The 22,011-nt window shown below is 40.2% G+C and overlaps 1 protein-coding gene across 14 annotated transcripts in view; it reads left to right on the forward strand.

Annotated features, from left to right (window-relative positions):
• LOC147175547 (neuronal cell adhesion molecule-like) overlaps positions 1–22,011 on the forward strand; it is a 79,667-nt gene that overhangs the window by 25,952 nt on the left and 31,704 nt on the right. For all 14 annotated transcript variants that reach the window (XM_086072788.1, XM_086072792.1, XM_086072798.1 and 11 more), the window contains exon 2: positions 8,589–8,664. The gene's annotated coding sequence lies outside the window, so the exon portion shown is untranslated. The remainder of the gene's footprint in view (positions 1–8,588; positions 8,665–22,011) is intronic.

The raw sequence follows: 22,011 nt of genomic DNA on the forward strand, positions 1-22,011 counted from the left end.
GATGTGTTTGTTTTCGGTCCAACTGTTTTAATTGTCTTCTTCTTGAGTAATAGCAAACCATATATCATCATATTTCCAAGAACAAACAAGCAGCATATAATACACTGTCTTCCATGATTTTATTTTTGAATTCTTACTCGTATGCTTAATTTAGCATAGACCTGTTGCAAAACCATGTACACGCAGACAATATATGCTAGTGTGGCCCAGGCCTTGGTGTGAACTTTCCCTCGTTAGAAAACGGCCATTGAAAAATTGTCCTTTTATTGAAGTGGGAACAAAGAGCGAGGAGGGTGCTTGTCCCCCGTCTCAGTGTGAGTTTGACGGAGCAATGGGCCGGCGGGGATCGCCTCAGTGTCTGCCGGTCAACAGAGTCAGTGTGCAGAAATAATGCCCATTAGACGTGCTCGTCCACGCCGCTCCCGCTATGAAATATGGCCCTTTGACTCATTTCGCACAATAATCCATACAGCTCTCCGCGATCCATCATCTCTGGGTTTATGGACGCCTTTATTTACGATACATTCCTCTAATCGATGGCCTGACGTTTTTGCTGAGACCGAAAACTGCTGATGCTTTTCATTTGGGCCAGCTTGCAGAATTGCAGCTTTTTTGACCTCCCCCAATGAGGACGCAAGGTTGTTGAACTTGTTTTTTTAAGGACCCTCTCATAAGCCTAACGCCAATTAAACATAACTTCCGTGTCCGCCCCTAAATGTCATGGGAATAATTCATTTATTGAACATGTCAACCTAAATATTCATGACCGTGTTGAATAGAAAGGAGCTTAATTCAATTCAATTCAATAAAGTTAATATTTATCCATCGCCCTTAGCTGAGCCTCAGCGACTCGAGCAACTATTTTTTTCACTAAGAACCAAACAATGAGAGCAGATTTCTCTTCACATTGTTGCGGAAGGCAATCGCAGAGTCAATCGTGCTGAACATTGTCAGAGACACGATAACGTCCATTTATACCTAACAAAAATTGTGATTTGTAATCAAACCTTTGACCCGAGTTATGTGCTTCCGAGCCAGAAATACTTTGCGATGGTTGCCTTGCCTCAACTCCACATGAGAGAAAAAAAAAAGAGAGAGCTAGAAATACCGTGTGCAGGGATGGCCCAATGCTAAGGTAGGTTGGTAAGTCGTTTCGTATGTTTGCTTAATTGCTGTGCCAGCCCTCACATGGTACATAATTCAAAATGCTAAAAGACAATTTGTTGCTAATCCCCTCAAAGTATGGCTCAGCAACCCCTAAGACCCCAGTTGAGAACCACTGGTCCGAAGATCTCATTAGGGCAAGGAGGAAGGAAATTGTAAAGTCGCAATAGGACGCAATGATGAGCATATTGCAAAGCTGTTGGAGGAATATGAAGTGCTTATTGCTGAAGTCATGTCAAGTGCATAATGGCCGAGTGGGAGTCGGGAGGAAAACACTTCTTTACCTCTTTTACAGAATGCGATTTTCTTCAGCTATTCACTGAATACCGTAAAATGCGCGCCAAAAGCCAGACTCATAAGAAAGTAGTAATTGGTGTCAGGGATGTGTTGTTTAGCCTGAGTTGTTAGTGGAATTCTCACAGCCCTTGACGTATGGATTGCTCTGCCGAGTGGTTATTAAAGAGTTCATACTAACACTTATTTCAAAATCAAATTATCTTTTTTTGGGGGGGGGGGGGGTTACACAAAAAATAGTGGGGTCCAAAATAACCCAATTTGAGTTTAAAAAAAGAAAAAGAAAAGAAAAAAAGGACTGATCCACTATCCAACTTTCTTGGTTTTGTACAAAATAGCCCAATTTTTGGGTTACAAATGACCAAATTTGGGGGGTTATTTTATGCAAAATATTCCAATTTTGGGGGTTATATTGTGCAGAACACCCCAGAACCAGACCCAAGTAGTGGTTCACTCTATTATTATAATTTTTTTTAATCCAAATTGTTTTATTTTTGGCTGGCAACCAGTTCAGGGTGTACCCAGTTTACTGCCCGAAGCCAGCTGGGATAGACTCCAGCACTCCCGTGACCCTTGTGAGGAATAAGCGGTTAAGAAAATGGATGGATGGTTTATTTTGGACCCAACTGTTTTTAGAGTGTAGGAATCTTAATTTGCGGGATAGTTAATGGTTAAACTCTTCTTATAGACATTTGTAAACATTTCCCAATTGGTGGCAGGGCTTGTCCCTGTTATAGAGTTGAAATTGCTGTTTCATATGAGTAGAGATTCTGTTACATTTTCTACGCTTTTGTAGTGAGGATCTTTATTTAGGGTTGGGCCCTGGGTATAGTGACTCTTTCAAAGGGCGGGCCTCCACCATTGTTTGCCCTCTGCAACCATAGCTAACACACCTCAAAAGGCCTTTTTAGTATATATTCTTTTAAAGTGGGTTGTGGTAATAGCAGAGATGAATAGCCAATAAATGAGTCCACCCTTCTTTTTTTTGTTTGAGATTGGATTGCATGCGGACATCTGTTGGGTGGAGATGAGTGGAGAGTTCGACCCCACCAACGTGTTTCACTGTATGGGAAAGGAAGTCATCGGGCTGTAGCTTCAGGCCTTTGTATTCATTTAACAGCCTCCGCCCCTTTTTTGACTGCCATGAGCTTCCAGTTGTCCATTTTGGGGATATTTTTTTACATCCATCCATTTTGTACTGCGCGTATCCTTGTTAAGATGGCAGGTGTAAAGTCTTCGCCATGTCTATGTTTTTGCTTTTCTGGATGCCATTTTATAGAATAATGTTGTAAAATGAGTTGAAGCATGTTGGGATGATAGTTTGTGGTGTATTTTTGACCTAAACCATTAACTGTATCACTGCCGTGGACGTTTAAATTTGAATCCAATGGAATCCAACCAATTGCTGCCGCCAAAAAATACTTTTATCAAGTATGTTTTTTCAAAAATCAGCTTGTAAACCATTCTAATGGCTGACAGTCTTTGCATGATTCTTAATTTATATTTGTTCAATTATTTTTTTATTGTTCTTGTTTTTGTTTTATAGTTTGATGTGTCACAAAAGCAAACAATTTTAGCGTCAAACTCACTGTTTTGCTTGCCATTTCTTCTGACAAAAATAAGAAGCTTGTTTTCTCCACTTTTTGGTGAGAAACAGTGATTTTGGTGAAAACCCAGTTTATATAGAAAGAACTAAAAACATATTGATTGATTGAGAATCTACTACTCATTCATTTGGTAGGTTCAGGTCAAAAATGCAAATCACACAAGGCCAGCGCTGAGAATCAAACCGCAAACCTTGAAAGTCATAGTCAGACATACTTACCACTATTCCATCGTGCTACCCTTGTACCAAGAAAAAAAAAATCCCACCCAGTAACTTCATGTGATACCAGGAAATGTTTAACCCCCCATTGTCGAGAGACAAAAGGTTGTTTTTAATCCCACTGTGAGAGGGGAGGCAGGCTCAGGGGAGGGACGAGCGAGCGAGCGAGTGGGAGGCCGCTGGGAGGGTAATCGGGGGAGGGCGACGTTTGAGAGGGAATCCGCTCTTCTCCCGCTCCTGTCACTCAGTCGCTCCTGTCGCGCCGAGGACTACACGAGCCGCTGGATTACGTCGGTTCACCTCTGATGCGCCAGCCGCTCTGGGGATTTACGATATTGACTGGGATAAAGGTGATGTATTTATTTTTGATTCATCTCAGGGCAAAGTCGCCTGCTGTGGAGATGATGATGATGATGATGATGATGATGATGATGATGATGATGATCATAAACCTGCAATCACTGAGCCAGCCGCTGGATTGGCTGTGATGGGATCTGTGACAGGCTTACGGGAAAGCATGTGGCGCATTTACTGGCCTCTTTCAAAGTGAGGAATTTGGAAAATTTGCAGTGTGATTTAGATATTTCTTTTTTGTGCTGAGGTGAGCTTGATTGTTGTTCAGCTGCCGCTATCAACATCTTTTGTACACGTTGGTCACAGTTGTATTGGGAACATGGTATAATAGCGTTTGAAAATTTGTAAATTGGCAAATAAGTGAAACTCCATTTGTTTATTTTCCCAATAGGAAATAATGTTAATTGAAGTATTGCCATTATACACATGCATAAAGAAATAATTTAGTGTTATGACACTAAAATAATGCTGGATTTGCAACCACAATTCAATTCCAAGTGCCCATTTTGGATCCAAAATGTGTGTATATATATATCCTTGTCCTGTACTAAAGGCTGACTTGGAGCTAGTCACAAGAAGGAGTCATGCCATATCACCTATCACAAAACTCTTTGGGTGTGCTGGCCTCTCACCCAGATATTTTTTTCAGTTGTGCTGTCCCATGTTTTAAACACAATAGTCTGCAGAATGGGCTGATACATCCAATTCCCGCACAGTAGGGACAAGTTAATTCTAACGACTTGGCTTTTCTCCACTCGCTGCCTTCCCCAAAAGTATTGGCACAGTAGATTTAATTTCTGTTACTCCATAACCTCTTCCGTTAACAATTCCAATTCCATCATTTCAAGCTTCATCTTGTGCCAAAGTCTCCATGGTGAAAACCATCAGAGCTAAATTAAAGTAGGGCACCACCTTTAAACCTGTTGCCAACAGCTGTTAGACATCATCTGTTAGAGTGAACAGGAAAATTAGCATCCACTATTTGGGATCTTAGTAAATCAGGCACTTTGACGTTTCAGAATCAGGGCACATCTCAATCCCTTGTTATGAACAATGGTGTTGTGGCCGCTGCGCTTGTCTCCCTCTCTGCTGCTAATTAGGCTTCGTCGGGAGAGAGCCCTATCGTCCGTAAGATGCGTTCTGCCTCTCATTAGGTGCCAGTCTAAAATGAAACCCTCAGGTCAACTGTGGAGCCACCTTTTGCTCTCCCCCACACACTTTCACACTCATGCACATAAAAAAGATAAAAACATTTAAAAAAACACAACCCAGAGAAAAAATCCTACGGATGCTCATTAGAGGAAGTCTGCTGCGAGCTTGTTCAACCTGCGGGGATGTCTCAATTTCATCTTTGTTTTGGCTCGAAATATTTGCATGGCCAATTGACGTGGGAGGTTCTGGCTGCGATGGATACTGGCAATGCAAAGTTCCAGATTGGACTGTGAGTATGTTTGGTCGTTCATAAGCATGAAGGAGTATCAGGGAAACACTGAGAAGAAAAATAAGGGTGAAAATCGTAATTTTATGAAAATAACGTTTTTGAAAAAAAATGTTGTGCTTTTCTTTCTTTTTTCTTTTTTTCTAGAATCAAGTTGGACATTTACAATAAATCTTGTTTCTTGAAAATCTGCGACTTAATCCTTGAAATATTACAAATTTAATCTTGAAATTGCACTTTCAACTTTTTTCTTGAAATTATGTATACCACAAATAATGTCACTTCTTATTTAAAAATATTTGATGTTTTTTCCTCAAATATGCTCATCACTATACACCTTTGTTTATGTAATAGCATTAATAATAAAACAACAAACGTAAATGAATTATCTAAAAAAAACCACTTGATTATTTTTTTAATATTTTTTAAAATCTCAAATACACGACTGTATTTTTGTAATTTAAACCTTTAATCTCAAAATATGCAATTGAAAATTTATCCATGAACAACTTTTTAACTCGAATATATTTTAAAAAAATATGGAAAATATACAACTTCATTTGAAACCCATTCTGTTTGAAACTTCCATTTTAATATTTTTATTTTACTAGTAATCACAATATTTTTAATGAAATTTTGCTCCAAATATGTTCAAATGAAATTTTGTTGAACGTATAACATATTGAACAGTTATATTTCTCTCAAATCCCATAGGATTTTGAAGACATTTGTTTGTTTTTTTATCAAATGAATCGATATGAATCCTATTAAGACACTTTGTCAGGTTGTGATTTATTTGTGCTTATGCAGGCTGTCATTTAACTTTGCACGCTTTGATCTGGATGGAACTGGATGCCGACTTTTACCTATTCTGTGGGTGACAAATATCGAGGCCTTGGCAGAGGTCTGCGCTCTCTGAGTGCTCTTGTTAAATTGCCCATAATTTTTTCTCTCTTTATGTCAGGCTGGCTCAGACTGTCCATTAATCCAGTGTTTAGCCAAGTGTCAAACAGCATTGACTTTCTAACGATGCTTTACGTTATTTTAAGTGGCAATTTTCTTCTTGTTTTGTTGCTTCTGTGGCAGCATATAATGAACCTTTACTGAGTGTGGTTGGAAAGTGATAAAGTGCAGAACATTTTCCTTCACAAAAAGTTGTAAACAGATGAGCTATTGTTGGGTTGCTTATTCAATTCCCTGAAAGACATTAAAGCATTACATAATATATCCAAGGGGACCCACAATGTCCTTTTTAATTACCTGCAGCCACTTCTCATGGTATAACAATATTGCTAAGGATTCTTTATGGTTGTTTTTACAGTTTACATTGAAGGTCTTTGCTTGGCTTCTGTTAAAGAGTCGCTTGTCTGCTTGATAATTTTGGGTGCTCACATCACGACAGCGCCCCTATCAGGTCAGCGAGCATCCCGGTAGGAAAGGTTATTTTCGATCCCCATAAATCACCATGGCAATCAAGTATCAGGCGGTAACAGAGGTCAGCTCTGACTTGCTTTATTGATAGCATCAGCTCAGTAACAGGATGCAGAGAGGCCATTTAGTGTCGGTGTCTCATAGAATAGCGGGAAAAGGAAGCGTCTGACGTCGGTTCAAACTCAGACTGAAGTCGATAAACATCAGCTGCAAGTAAATTGCAAAGACGTCAATCACTTTATGCGTCGATTCCAATAAGAGTGGCGTAGAAGAAGGCTGGGAAGGTAAATAACAGCAAAATAGGATGGAATTGATATTATAGAACTCAATACTGACACACATTCTTCAGTCTTGCGTCTTACGCACATACCGACAATATTTGAAAATTTTCCCTCCTAATTAAAGTCAGCAAAGGCCTGTTTCTCGGATGTCTAATAGATTATCTGGACCATTTTGTGGTGTGGGGTGTGTCAAGAGGGATCTTTCTCACCGATTTGCTCAAAAAAACAGTCAATGGTCATTTTTAAACATGTTCAATATTGCAAATCGTTTTGCGCAAAAACACTAAAACATGAAAAAAAAAAAAAAAAAAGAATATACGGTGTTTATAATATAAAGGTCTAAGGCGAAAAAATTGCGAACTATACAATGTAAAATTTTAAAGTGGAAAAAGACTAAAGCTAAAAAAAAAAAAGCAAAAAGAATAAAACGTGAAAGCTCAGTGAGTCTGGATTTCCAGGCTAAGTCTGAATGCCCTTTGACGCTATACTGCCTCTCCTAGGTCAGTCTTGGTACTACAACAGACATCAAGAGGAAACTCGTGATTGTCAGTGGCGATATCGTTGTTGGAGATTTGTGCGCTTTGCTGGTCATCTCGAGTACACCACAAACTAGAAGCGTTAAGGACACAATTTCCTCAACATGTCCGGGCTCCCTCACTTGTTTGAAATCAGTATGTGTGTACCTATTTTAGATGTCTCCAGTGACATGCAATATGACGTGTGGCTCCTTGACCTTCCGGTTGACAACTGAACAGGGAGGTGGGCAATGAGATAAAAAAAAAAAACATAGTAGGGGTTGGAAAGCTCAGGAGAGGTTGAAAGAAGAAGAAACGAGATGATCGCCAGGCGAGTGAAGATGACAGGAGGTGATGGAAAACGAACAAAGGGGGGATGACAGGAGTTCTTCAAGGGAATTCAATACATGCGCCTCCTCCTCCAGCTTTTATCACTCTCCTACAGACATGATGTGATGTGTGAGTTGCAGTTGGGATTTAAGGGTTTGCCATTTGAAATTGCTGCCAAATACGCGACATCGGGATGTGATTTATGTTGAGGATTTAACTCCAATTTAAACATTTAAAATGTTTGTAATCCATCCATCCATTTTTTATAGTGCTTGTTCGCAAGTGATGTGGAGGCTATTCCATGTTTTTGCAATTGTTAGAGGAAGCCATAGTAGCCGGAGAAAAAGTCACGCAAGCACGGAGAGAAATTGCAGACAAACATACCGGAAGGCTGAAACTAAGATTTGAGCCCTGAACCTTAGAACTGTGATGCAGATGAACGAACCACCAGCTTGATTTACCAAATTAAATAATTGTAACCATACCACCTGTCAAAAAAAAAAAACATATTCCAGAGACTCCACCGAGTTATGTGCTCCCTCTTACGTGTTCCAGTTTAAGCAGCAGAATTTTGAGCCAACTCGAGACGTTAATCTAATCTCACTCATTTAGCCGAGATGTGATAAAGTCATGGATTAATTTTTTAACCCAGGCCAACAAGCGCCATATTGGAGAAGTGGCTAGCATGTCTGCCGCTCAGTTCTGAGGTTTAGGGCTTGAATCTCTGCTTGAGACCTGTTGTGTCGAGTTTGCCGGCGCATTCCATAAAGGAGCCTACTGGGCTCAGTGAAGACCCTAAATTGTCCAAAGGTGTTTGTCTATTTGTATGCCATGCGATTGACCGGTAACCACTCGAGGCTGTACACCACCAGGGCTAACCTGCCAAACCCTCACCACCAAACCACCAAAGACATAAACAGTGTGTTGAACTGTTCTTTTTTTCTTTGTGTAAACAGAACGAAGATAAACAAAAAGAACAAGAGGTCGGACATCCGAGAAGGAGGAGGAGAGCGGGGATTCGAGTCTTTCCTGGTAAGTTAGAATTGTTTTGACTCTCTGGCCGACGTCTGAATTTTCCAGGACTGAATGTTCTTTGGAGCATTTTCCCCTCCCACCGCATGCGATCGCACAAATGTCAGTCTGTGTGCCATATCTGGTAAAGTTCCCCCCACTGGGCCTGAACAGCCTCCACCATAATGCTGCCAGAGTGGCATTTTATTAAATATTAGCTCACTCCGCACAGCTAATAGACCTGCAAACAGTGGCGATGCATTCTCTTTTGTTCTTGTTCTGAAAGGAAAGGTCAGCGCTCGCTTGACTGGTGTTTTTTCCACTGGCAGCGCGGTTTTGTGTTGCTGGAGCTCATTTGGAAGCTCGAGAGTCTAACTGCCTCTTTGATTGCTATGGTTGCCATGGTAATGCACCCTCTTATCTTTGCCCATCCTGTGGCAGTGGGCAGCGATGCGAGGAAATTCAAAATAGCACTTGGAGTCTAAATTGGGCATTATGTGGACGAGTGATAGGTGTTACTGATATGGTGCCAATGATTAGCAATACTGGTATGATAGCAAACAGAAAGGGATGAGGAATTTGTGATTCTGACATCACACAGAGGTGGGCAATCCGGCAATATTGACGGTCAGTCAATGACGGATGCCCATTTTGTTGACGATTGACGGGAAACTTCGAAATATTGACAAACCCAGCGTTGACGGAAGGGTTTTTTTTGTCCGTCAATCCATCAATAAATTTGGCAATCCGTCAATGGCAGACGTCCATTTTTCTCTCAAATTGACGAATGACAATCGGCGGAAAAATTGATGGATGCCCACTTTGAATTTACGGACGCTCATTTTGCTGAGTAATCGACAAATGACGGATTGACGGTTCGGCTTGAAATATTGACGTATTGACGATAACGGAAGGGTGTCCCTGTTGACGATTGCCAAATGACGGCACCTCAAAATCCATTGACCACCTCTGATATCACATCTAAATAAGTGGTGGGCAAGATTTATGTGATAGAGGGACTGATGTGATATCTGCGAGATTCAATACTGATATCATACCAGGTATGTACAAATGAACAGAGCTGGGCAAAACCGTCATTATATCGGCCCGTCATTGACGGATGCCCACCTTTCGGCGAGTGTTTTCGCATTTTTCGACAAGTGCTTTGTGATGCGAAACCGCAAAAAAATACTCGGATTGATGTCTACGTCCGGGTCAGTACAGATGGTTCTTTTCAGCCCGTGTATTTTTGTGAGACTTCACGTCATAAAGCAACCTCTGAAAATGTGGAACCACTCACCAACATTGCGGAAGCACTCGCCAAAAGGTAGGCAATTGTCAATGAACAACGTTTTTGCTCAGATCTGCAAATTAGTGATGGGCAATACCGATATGACGCTAATGGCAATGTTGACATAGCAAAAGGTCGTAAACCTCAAAATGTGCAATACAGCAGTCAATTGACTCTTTAGAAAAGGATTCAAAGCGACCTTCGGGCTCATCTCGAAGCTTTAATTGTGTCTGGAATTAAGTTCTATGGGAGGTCTAGCTAATGTCGCGTGAGTGGCGGTGAGGCGGTTTGCGATAAATGTCCACGACTCAGCCAAGTGTGAAGGAAAGGATCGCACCTTGGCCTTGGGGACGAGTCCCGGAGGCTTGCACGCACAGCTGAGGGCAGACTTAAAAGCTTGTGACGGCTACGAGCTCATCTGTCGTCACCTTTGTATTCACTCGCTCTCTGTCTCGCTCCGTTTGAACATTTCGACGCCTGTTTTAAATCTTTTCGCCAGTCATGCTCTCACTTTCTTTCTTGTCTTGATTCTGCAGTGCTCAGGAAGAAATGGTGGGAAGTAGTGAAGTACAAAAACTTTACTACTTTACTTAAGTAGATATTTCAGGTAGATGAACTTTTTCAACTTCTGTGGATGATAACACCGTAAAAAAGATATAAATAAAAAGTCAAGTATCTTTGCTTCTACTTAAGTACACAGTCTGTTTGCCGCCCCTACTTAGTGTTGGCAAACGGGGGGGCTCGATACGGCAATGCTTCAGGCCTCACAGGCTGAGTCCACGTTTTCCAATAGGCCCTGCTCAGAGTGTTTGAAGCCCAGTCAGGCGTGATGTAGCCTTTTGTGGCCGGGTGCGTTCACTTCTCAGGTTGTCCCATAGAAAGCTGCAGAGGTTTCTGTTAACCACCATTGTTTTTTTTTTTGTGGCATCCTTGTTTGTGTGTTGGATTTTCAACATAACATCAACCATCCGTGCTTTTTCTCTTCAGACCAATAGGATATAGTGTCACATAATTGTAGTTCTCACAAAGCCACTGGACTTGGATATCAAAGAAAGACCACTGTGAAGGTGAAACCAGTTCTTGGTCAAGTTAGGTACACACAGATCATCGGATGTCTCTAAAAGATTACCCTGAGTAATTATCCTGTGATTTAGGGTGTGTAAAGATTGATTTTTCCTCTCAGATCTCCTAGGAAATCAACAATAGTACGTGCTAAACCTGTTCAATATTTATCATGGTAAATTCATATCTGTGTAGGGTCAACACAGAGCTACCGAATCATTCATGTCAACAGCAGATGACTCATCATCTTGAATTATTTTTTTAGGTATGTAAACATGGGGAACACCAGCACGTTGTTGGAAATGAGAGTTCTGTTGGTGAGCAGGTGGATTCCGGCAGGTAGCCCCCTGAGGTGGCTGCCTACATGTCTCCTCGTTGTTCTCTGATACGAGCCTGACATTCCTCAGATGTGTTGACGCTCCTGTCTACTATGTTGTGTTTAAGAAGCTACTGTGTGGCGAGGCACCAGCCTGTCAGAGCGAAAGACGCGGGTAAACAAATAGCGGAACGGCTGAATGCAAAGAGAGGCGAAAAGCAGCCGAGTGACATGAACGAGGTCGACGTGGCCCCTCGGCTCTCCTCCTTGTCCTGCTCCGTCTTCAGGCATAGCGGGGAAAGTTCATGCTTCATGCACATCTCACTCACAGACACACTGCCCGGAGAATTGCAAACGATACTTATCATTATCTAAGGCTGCATTTTTATCGTTTCTTTAACCTCTTTTCAACTGCACAACCTTCCTCCAGGCCTTCCTTTACCCTCCTCTACCCAATCTCTGTCTCATTTTCTGGCCTAGACAAATAGATTCCATTTGAAGTCCTCTCGTTTTATATTTCGTAGTGTCTCTCCCAAAATACTAACTCAGATCCACAGCTTTCCCAATCGCTATGACTTAATACTTCTTCGAGGCATTTTTCTAATTCATGGATCTACAGTTTGGGAGTGCAGTCGTTAGCATGTCTGCTTCACTGTCGAAAGTTCTTGAGTTTGAAACTCGACCTGTGGATTTTATTTCTGGATATTCTGGCTTCCTCCAAAACATACCGTGGACTGCTCGCCAGTCAAAATAGTCAGAGTTGATCCTGAGCCAGAGAGTTAGTGTACAATAGTACGACTTTGTCAGTAGTCTTTATTTCTTGGATGAATTTAGTCGGGAAACCATTGAAAGTCAAGCGTTTAGGATTGGGGTTGGTAGGATATTTTTGCTAGCAACTTAAGGGTGTCTTAGTGGATAGTGATGAGCACATCTTTCTCACAGTCGACATGTCCCAGGTGTGAATCTTGACTCTGGCCTTCCTCTCTGGAATTTACATTTTCTCCTCCATGTTTGTGTGGGTTTTCTCTGGGTACTTAGGCTAATGGTAAACTAAATTGTCCACAGGTGTGAATGTGAGAGATGGAGAAAATGGTTGCATCGGTGGGAGAACCGCATACTCCCCCACCCATGATGGCTTTACCAGAATAACTGATGAGCTTCTAAAGTTGGGATCATGCTACAAATAATCTGCAGCACAAAAGAAAGTCCTCATTAGCGTGATTAATGCTCATTAGCCAATTTATCAGCCAGCTCGACCCATGAGACGAATCATGTTCACCATTACAGACAGACGAGCGCTCTAGAAAATGGATGGACATTTCGTACCTGAGCACTTATGAATGTGTGACCATGAAAACCATGTAGTCATTTGTCACGTGATGCAGATATATAGAATTAAAGTGATTCGAGGACTGATGGCTGTTATCACATTATCTATACTTGTCATATTCAAGCGATGGAAGGGGGCTGGTGTCCTTCCCTGGAGGAAGGTCTCACCTTGTCCAGCTATGCTAAAGAGCTACAGACAGGATCACGGCAGCCTTTTTCACGTTGATCTTAACATAAAACGGACACATTTGTGGGATAGTTTTCTCTGACTGCTCCCACTTTCGCCTTGTGTTTACCGAAGACTCCAAATTGTCTCAAGGTTGAATGGTTGTCTATTTAAATATGTCAGCCCTGTGTTTGGTGACCTGTCCGGGATGTACCCCACCTGTCTCCCTTTATTAACCCTGACCATCCATTATTTTCTAAAACACTTGTCCTCCCGGATGAATCTAGGCGAGAGGATTGGTACACCATGGACTAGTCGCTAGCGAACCGCAGAGCACATATGGACAAACAACCATTCACATTAACACCTATTGACAACTTAAAGTCCTTAATTAACCTAAAATGCATGTTTTTGGAGATATGGGAGGAAGCTGGAGTATAACGAGAAAACCCATGCATGCAAATTGTCCATAGGTGTAACTGTGGATGTCAGTGCATTTGTCTATATGTACCCTGCGATTGGCTGGTGATTGGCCTCCCATCCAAAGTCAACTGGGGGCGGCGGCTCCAGCTCACCCATGATCCCAAGATGGACAAGCGCCATACAAAATGGATGGATGGATGGTATGGGAGACAAAAGGACAGGGTAGCTCCCTCATGATGGTTTACCAGAACAAGTCTTTTTTTTTTTTCAGTTGCAATCATGTTCATAAAGGGCCTGCAGGACATTAGAAAGTCCTTCATTAGCATCATTAATGCTCATTAGCCAACTTTTCAATCAGCAATGAGATGTTAATATGTTCCCACTACTGAGACTGAACACACCAGACTTTCCAGTCCTTTCATCCCCACTTGCCATCATTTCTCAAAATAAAAGTACTTCACATGAAATGGGGTCACCCAATTACGTGCTGGGAAAAAAAGAAGAAGAGGGTTGTATCTCTGTTCTATCCTTTCCTGTCCTTGGTGTAATATCACACAATTTTGCCATCCTTTGCAAGTTAACATCCTCAAAAAATGGCAGAAATGGACTGTAACAAGGTAATTTTAGAAGCATCATAAGGTTAAAATGAGAATTTCCTGCACTGCTTTGCAATTCCAAAACCGTCTTGGATGTTTACTCATCATCGTTGATGGATTGTTGCCCAAGTCCCGGTTATTTGTTAAGTTTTGCATATGAAAACGCGTCTTGTCAAATGAAGTGGCTGTAGTTGAGGCGAACGCAATCAGAGCTCATTCAGAACTGGCTGAAAGAGTGTTTGCATCTGTGGCACTCACGCATGCAGTGAATCACATGGCCCGCTTTTGGTACTGAGTGACAGCCTGAGGAATGGCCGACATGTTTACCTCAAGAGTGACTATAGAGCTTGTTCCCCATATGCATGATAAATCATTTGAATCCGCTTAGAAACTAAAGCTTTTAAGAGGTGTTGTTTGGATTTCATTACATTCATTAGTATTGGTCCCCTTTGAGCCAACATGATAGCAAGTATCCATGGATGTGATGTGTACCAGTCCAAGCTAGCATAAGGAATAACACTTTTTGCGTTTTCAGTAGGAATGAAAGTTTGTGGTTTACCGAACAACGATAATAACAGATGGGTTAGTTTTACCGTTTACTGTGCTCCATACATAAAGACATGACATTATGAAAGTGTGTAGTTGTGATAAATGACCATATAACACATATCCAACTTCCCCAAAAATGGCAATGCTAAGATAGCTTATACAAGCAGATATTAAGGAAGGAAAAACTTATATAGCGCTTTAGCTACACCATATGTTGTCCAAAGCACTTTATCAAGCTTTGTATTAACTTTTTTGAAAGCATTGGAGTGTTACAAGACTGGACGCGCTAACACAGTTGCATCAACCGACAGAAAGAAGACTTACTTTAACCTCCAGAATCCCTCGCTCGACATCCTTTTTCGCTTTTGGTAAAGTTTTAAATCCATCCGTGTCGTGTCTGTCGTAGCAGCTCGCTAGCACTAAGCTCGTCTCTGTACATTCTATGGTCTTTCCATATCCTGAATTTTCACTTATTGGGGTTTGTTCTGGAACATAACCGCTGTAATAAACAAGGGTTCACAATCATATATATGTTAATCCCCCCTTGCCCCAATATTTGTGGGGGTTTTTTTATCAATATTTTTTTCTTTGTGCTTGTATTATTATTTTTTACTATATTTTGTAACATTCATGTATTTTTTACAATTTTCTAATATTTTTTCTCCTTGTAATTTTAGTCCAATATTTGTACTTAATATTATGTATATAATATTTGTTTAATGTTTATATTATTTTCAAACTATTTCTAATATTTGTGTATTTTTATATCTAATGTGTGTATTTTTCCCTGATATTTTTCTCCCTCATATTTGCAAAGTATTTTCCCCCTTAAGTGTTTGTTTATTTGGTAGATAATATCGAACAATTGGGAATGGACGCATTGTCTGAAAACGGAAATTTGTTGTGGTAAAGATACCAAATCCAGAATCATAAGAAACGTATCAGTCTCACCTGGTGGATTCATGAATTAAGAGCTATCTCACAATCCTTGTGATCATTATTTATGAATGACATGATTCTTAGTCATCCTTATGTATCCCTTCTTTAGACCTATTTCTCTGTGTATACCATACAAAGTAGAACCAAACATGAATCAATAATTAAGATTTTTTTTTTCCTATAACCCAATCAATGCATGCGTGTTGTTTACTATTTTTAGGAGTTAACTGTGGTTTGTCTCTTATATTTTTACAAATGTCACGATTTGATTTTTCTCACACTTTTGAAAGCGCCATTGTTTGCGTCCTGCGAGACTGAAATTGGATGGTGCGCTCCTTTTGGGAGGCAGCCGAGGGGAAATGATTTGTATTCACCTGCCGCATCTCAATGGAGCTGGCTTGAGGATTGGCGGGGGGGGTTGCTGAGTGAGAGGCGGGGGGGGGGGGGGGGGGGGCGTTGACAATATAGTGCTTTCTTTATGTGTTAATGGATTGCGCCGACATTCACGCACATTGTCCTGTGGTGTGTCCATCAGTCAATAACTGCTACATGTTAGGGAGGGAGGGGGGGAAGGGTGGTGGTGGTGGTAGGTGTCATTAAAGACTCTCCAGGTGACAGCTCCCGGTCACATCTCGAACGCCTCTCTCCTGCAAATGAGTCCCCCTTGTTCCATGTTCGTACTTTTCTCTCCTTTTACATAACCCAGCTTTCATTGTCCCAGCTGGATTATTCTGTCAGCCGCACAAAAAGAGACAAAGTGGAGCCGGGGACAGCCAGTAATGAGCAACTCCTCTAACAGCGTTACATGTAAGAGCAGCCACGGTGCGGGGAAAGCCTTTGGGAGACAATGGCCGGTTTTGAGAGGTCTCTTTGATTGAGTTTCCTGGCTTTGGGGTTGATTGTGGAGTGGGAGCTGTGGGTTGAGGCGGGGTGGGTGCGAGGGGTGTGAGGGCCCTCCTCTGCGCTGACCTTTCAGAGACACAGGTGGAGTGGAAGGAGGTCCATTGTGTGGGCGCTCTGAGAACGCAGCGCTCAATAACACTAGACCTCGCTCCACCTGCCCGGGATTTTCTCACCGGCTTGCTTGCTTTCCCACCAGCCAAATTGAAGTGGGTGTTTTGTTTTTTGTTTTTTTGCTATTCTTCACATATTTCTCAAATCTCAAATTATTTTGATAATTGATTAATCATTTCCAAATTCAAAATTGTCCAAATCTTCGGAATTTCCGGATCTCAACAGTAAATAATTTCTGTAAGGCATTTGCAAATTTACTTTTACTTTGGAAAATAATTCTCAACATTTTTGCCAATTTTCTGATAGATGTTACGGACCAACTATTAATCTGTGCTTTTCTGCACTGTCAATTTAAAATGTTGTCCTATATTTTAACATAGGGCTAATTTTTTTGTAATTACTCGATTCATGGATTAATCGACAAAACAATTGACAGATTATTTTTAAAAAAAATGTTAATTGCAGCCCTATTTTCTACTGTTGTTGTATTTTTTTGTCTAATATGTTTTTTTTTGTTTTCTATATTTTTTCTCTTTTTCCTAATATTTTTGCTTTCCTATTTTTGTATTTTTCAATCTAGTGTTTATTTGTATTTTTCATATTTTTGTTTTATCTCTAACATATTTTTGTATTAATTGTGCTTTTCAATTATTATTATTATTATTATTATTTGTACTATTTATGCAGTAATATTTTAGTACCTAGTATTGCTGTATTTTTTGTCTGACATTAGTGTATTTTAAAATCAGTTTTAATCAGGTTTTTTGTCAAATATTTTATATTTTATAATTTTTATTTAGTTATTTTTTTCAGATCGTTGCACATTTTTTCGTAATAGTTTTGTATTTTTTCTATTATTTTCGGTTTTCTTGATATTTTTGTATATTTGTTGTAATATTTTTTGCATAGTATTGAATATTATTTTTGTTTTTTTTACTGTGTGTTTTTCATTTCAGTTTTGTGTCTTATTTTTGACACCTATTTTTGAGTTTCCTTTTTAGCTATTATTTTTGTGATCTGTTTAATATTTTTGTATTTTTCTAACTTTGAGTCATTATTTTTTCGTGTTCCTTTTTGTTGTTCAGTATACTTCACTCCACCATCTTCTCACCGGCTCTCTTGCTTTCCCAGAGGCCACATTACATGTTGCCTCTAACCGGCTGGCTGAAACTGATTGTTCCAGCGTGTTCCCCATATCTGATTCTGTCGGCAGATTTTAGCCAAACACAAAGCGGCGGTGCGCTGCAAATGACCCGTAGCCGCCCGCTTCTACTTGTATCAGCACTATTCAAATTGTCTGCGGAGCCGAGTGTTTGCTGGAAACACCCTGTTGTGTTCCTAGAAGCACACTGTATTGCATTAATTGTTAACTCAGACTGGAGCCGGGCGGACACGGCACCCCCGCGGGAGCTCATTTGCTGCAAAAACATCACCGTTGTTCGCGTCTCCCGACTTCTTATTGACTGGTTTTCTTCCGCCGCTAAGCTCAGAGTAAACTCAACATATGGGCCCCCATCTTGGGAGACCCTCCACTTGTTGACTAAGCCTTCCGGTTGGGACTCGCTAGCAAAATGAAACCGTTAATCGCACCTCTTTTGTTGAGCACAGAGGAAGTTGGAGGGTTTGCGTACAGTTTCTCCTCAAGGTTGCCAAGGCGATGACAAATAAATCTGGGCCTCTTGTGTCTTTTTTTTTTTTTGTCATGAGGGTTTGCCGTGTGACTTTATTGGCATTTTGACAAGCTGAGTGGATGGCGAGCACCTGTGTTTGGACATGGGAAATATGGTTTTGAAAAAGGTGTACCAAACAACGCAATTAGCCATTCGTATCACAGTCCTGCTCAGCACTACTTGTTTCTTTTGGGGATTTTTCATTGTACCGATTTTTTAATTATTTCCCTGAACTCGGAAGTTACTCCGCTTGCCGCCTCGGAGGATTTGCTCGTCTCCTTGCAGCAAATTGGTTTTATGTTGATTACACCCGCAACCCCCCCCCCCCCCCCCCCAACCTCCTCCAGTGCTAAAATGCGTCATTTGATGTCTGGGAGCTTCGAGACCAAGTACAATCAACCAATCCATAATATCTGTCATCTGTGCTCGACTTTTTGAAAGGAAAAGTAACAAGTACTGATGCATATTTATAGCTATTAAAAGTTCCCACTCCTGCTCTCGTTCCAATGTTGTTGTTTTTTTAAACGTCTAAGGTCATTTCATTTATTAGCAATATGAGCTACTGCCCAAGTGCCTCAGTGTCACTTTGCCACATTACTGACTCGCGACTTTCATACATCGAGACACCTTTCACAGGCCGTCTTTCCGAGATGACATGAGAGGACTTTCATATTGCCTCCGATATTGCCTCTGAGGAGAAATACTTCTGTTCAGAGGTTCTGACGCGCTAAGATGAAAGTGAAACGCCGTTCACTTCCACTTTGCTTTAACAGGCCGGGATTTGCGCCTTCGCGCCGCCGCCTGCCCCAACTCACTGATGTTGTTTCAATCTGCATGCTGAAGAGCATCCGCCGCCTCCAAAAAGTAGCCGCGGCAATTATTGTCCTGGGTGCCAGAGAAGGCAAAGCGAATCCCGGAGTGCTTTGGCTCAAATGGGGGGGGAAGCTTTGTGAATACCAACGACTCTCAAGAAACTAATTGCTGGACGCACAGCTGCAGAGTAGATTGATAATTAAGAAACTAATTGATGGAAGAATAACTATCCTATTTTTTTTGCTGGACAAGTGGGATATGTCCTCATAATGGGCTGCTTGAAGGGCATTATCCGCTTCATACTTCACTACTGTCAAGGCTACTTTTTTCATGTCGACTATGGTTCTCACAAAGGTTTTAAAAGGGAAATGTTACATGATATTTTTGTTTTGATGGCTCATACACAAATAGTTGGATTGCCTAATAAGTTTGAAATGAATCAATCGCATACAGTAAATCTTTTGTTATCTGCCTATTTCTGAAAATGTTACACGAGTGAGCCTTCTCCACGAGTTAATGGAAACTCCGAGCTTAATGCTAGCAATCAATTCATAAACCGAATATCATCCGCGTGCGGTGTTATAACCATTTAAACAACGGTAGACAGACAAAATAGCAATACTCGCAGGTATAATTATATTGTTCATCTTCTGTAAAAAAAAAAAAAAATATATATATATATATATATATATATATATATATATATATATTTAATTAGACTAATACTACTGCAGCTTAGCGAATCATTTGCGCAGCTCTTCTTTGTGTGTCTCTAAATCTGTGTTATACTGCCGCCTGGTGGCCAAGGTGCACATATCAGAATTCTTGGGCTCAGGAAAATGTTTTGCAACTTGATGCATACTACTCGTAGGTTCCATCAACTATCTACTTCGGCCTTTTGGAATATGCGCTGATTTGACAAAATTAAAGCTGAACTTGTTCTCTATCCACTCTATTTGTTTCAGTTAATTCCTTTTGAATCTCTTCACTAAAAAGTCTCAAACAACATATTAACCACAGATGTGATGAATTAAAGCGCCCACTCGATTTTCCGGCATTGTACAGTGCAGATGAAAGGTGGTGGCCCCTGATTCAGATGTAAACCACGGCAATTATTTGCATACCACCCCCCAATTATAAAAGCTAATGAGAAGATTGTGGCGTAGGCGCACTGTGGGACTTCCATTGTGTCACCAAAGAGGGGCCCGGGAGAGACGCTTGTCAAAGTCACATTGTGACAACATGGTTCTTTCCAATATTGAAGGATATTTTATTTAATTATACATATTTGTAGCTGAGGTAAAAGTGATTCTTAAATATGATTTGAAATACCAAATAGTTCTTGAGTACACACTAAAATGAAATTTTGTTTTTCTCTTGTCCTGTTTTGATGGCCTATTTGCATGCTAAGTATAACAGATCAAATAAGCTTAAAAATCAGATTTTTCATGACTTAGCAACAATTATAACATCAGGCTAATTGCTCTGACCTATTTAACTTTTTATTTTTTTTTCTGTGTTTTATCCTGTAATTAATGTGATTCATTCCTCATATTCTCAGAAAAATACTATATTAATATCACTTTTTTAATTTTTTTTGCCCCGTATATAGCTAGTAGTTTGCGTTTGACCAGTTAGCGTTGCAGCTAAAACAGCTAGCATGTACTCTTCAGCCAAAACTTAACAATGTTGTTATAATTAGTAATTATACTAAACTTAAATAACTTTATGTAATTGTAAATTACATAGTTAGCAATATTTCTTAAACATTGTGGTGCCTTAATATACAATGGACCCAACTTAAGTTTTTTGGGATACGATATGAAAAAAAAAAAAGAAGAAAAAAAGCTTCAACCTGTTTATTGCCACTCCGGCTTGAATTTTACTGCCAAACTAAACATAAAGAAAATATAAATCCATGTTGTGTGTTTAAAACAAGCCATAAAGCTTTTCCTTGGCAACATCTGTTAAGCTTCATGCTAACAAACAATGTAAAACGCCATAGATAAGCTATTCATTAGCATCAGTTTCACAGTGTTCTAACCCTTTAGGCAACAGATATTTGAATACAACCATGCTCACAGGCATATATATTCTTTATCATATATATATTATCCTCCACAGTATACTGCCTACTATTCATTCACACCGCTACATGCTTCAGTTCTTCTTCTTGTGGCTACGTGGATGTGCATCTTGGTTAATATGCAACAACACCATTAGGTTATGGTTTGGATGTATTGGTTGTGTTTTGGTTTGTGAGGTGGGAAAATGTGGCGGCAAATAGCATGCAGTCTTCCCCATTGATAAAATGCTTTCTGCTTTGTATTGTATTACATTAAATAGGAATTGGATATTACCTACTAACGGTGAATAAGTCAAAAAAAAAAATTCAAGTCAAGTAGTGTTTAAAATTTGGGTTTGGACTCAAGATTAGTGCTTTAGACAAAGATAAGTGTTCCAAATTAGCGTTCCAGGTCAAGGCTAGGTTATTAAATTAGGATTGTAAACTTTGCATTTGTGTTTTCGTCAAAGTCGTCCAATTGGAATAGGGATATAAATAATTTGAAAGAATAAAAAAAAAAACGTCATGAATAAGACAATTTCTTGCAGTCTTTTCCACTTTTTTATGTCATTTCCCGCCAGAAGATTCCGACGTTTGCAATCAAAGTTCCCTTTTGACTCCAAGTCGACTTTACATGACGACCTCAAATAGTTGCAAAGGATTTCTTCCAATGAGGTTTTGCAGTTCTGATTTGCAGCATTGACCTCCATTTGTCACAGCAGGTGTGCACAATGAACCTCGTTTGCCCCCCCCAGGCTCTTTTTTTACGACTTTCCCCTTCTGTGCTCTCTTACATAAAGAACCTATTTAGAGATTGCATCATTTTGTGTATAATGTGCACATTGTAGAGAGTGAGTAAAGAGAGCAACGATGTATTTGGAAATTCAAAGGTTTTCCTGTTGGGAAAATAAAAATGATAACAAAAAAATAATCTGATGTCATCATCGGATCGTTACTATTAATTTATACATACAGCCAATGTAATCAATCACTTGTTACTCACACAAAAGTAAAAAAAAAGTGGTCAATCACTGTAATAGCAAAATCTTAAAACAGTCACTAGCTTGATTGCGTATATATTTAAGTGTATTTATGAATATAAGTATCAAACCCACGTTGAAAATTTATTAAAACT

The sequence above is a fragment of the Leptonotus elevatus genome, chromosome 4 (genome assembly GCF_054856555.1).
Source record: "Leptonotus elevatus isolate MCC_2025b chromosome 4, RoL_Lele_1.0, whole genome shotgun sequence".
Taxonomy (NCBI): domain Eukaryota; kingdom Metazoa; phylum Chordata; class Actinopteri; order Syngnathiformes; family Syngnathidae; genus Leptonotus; species Leptonotus elevatus.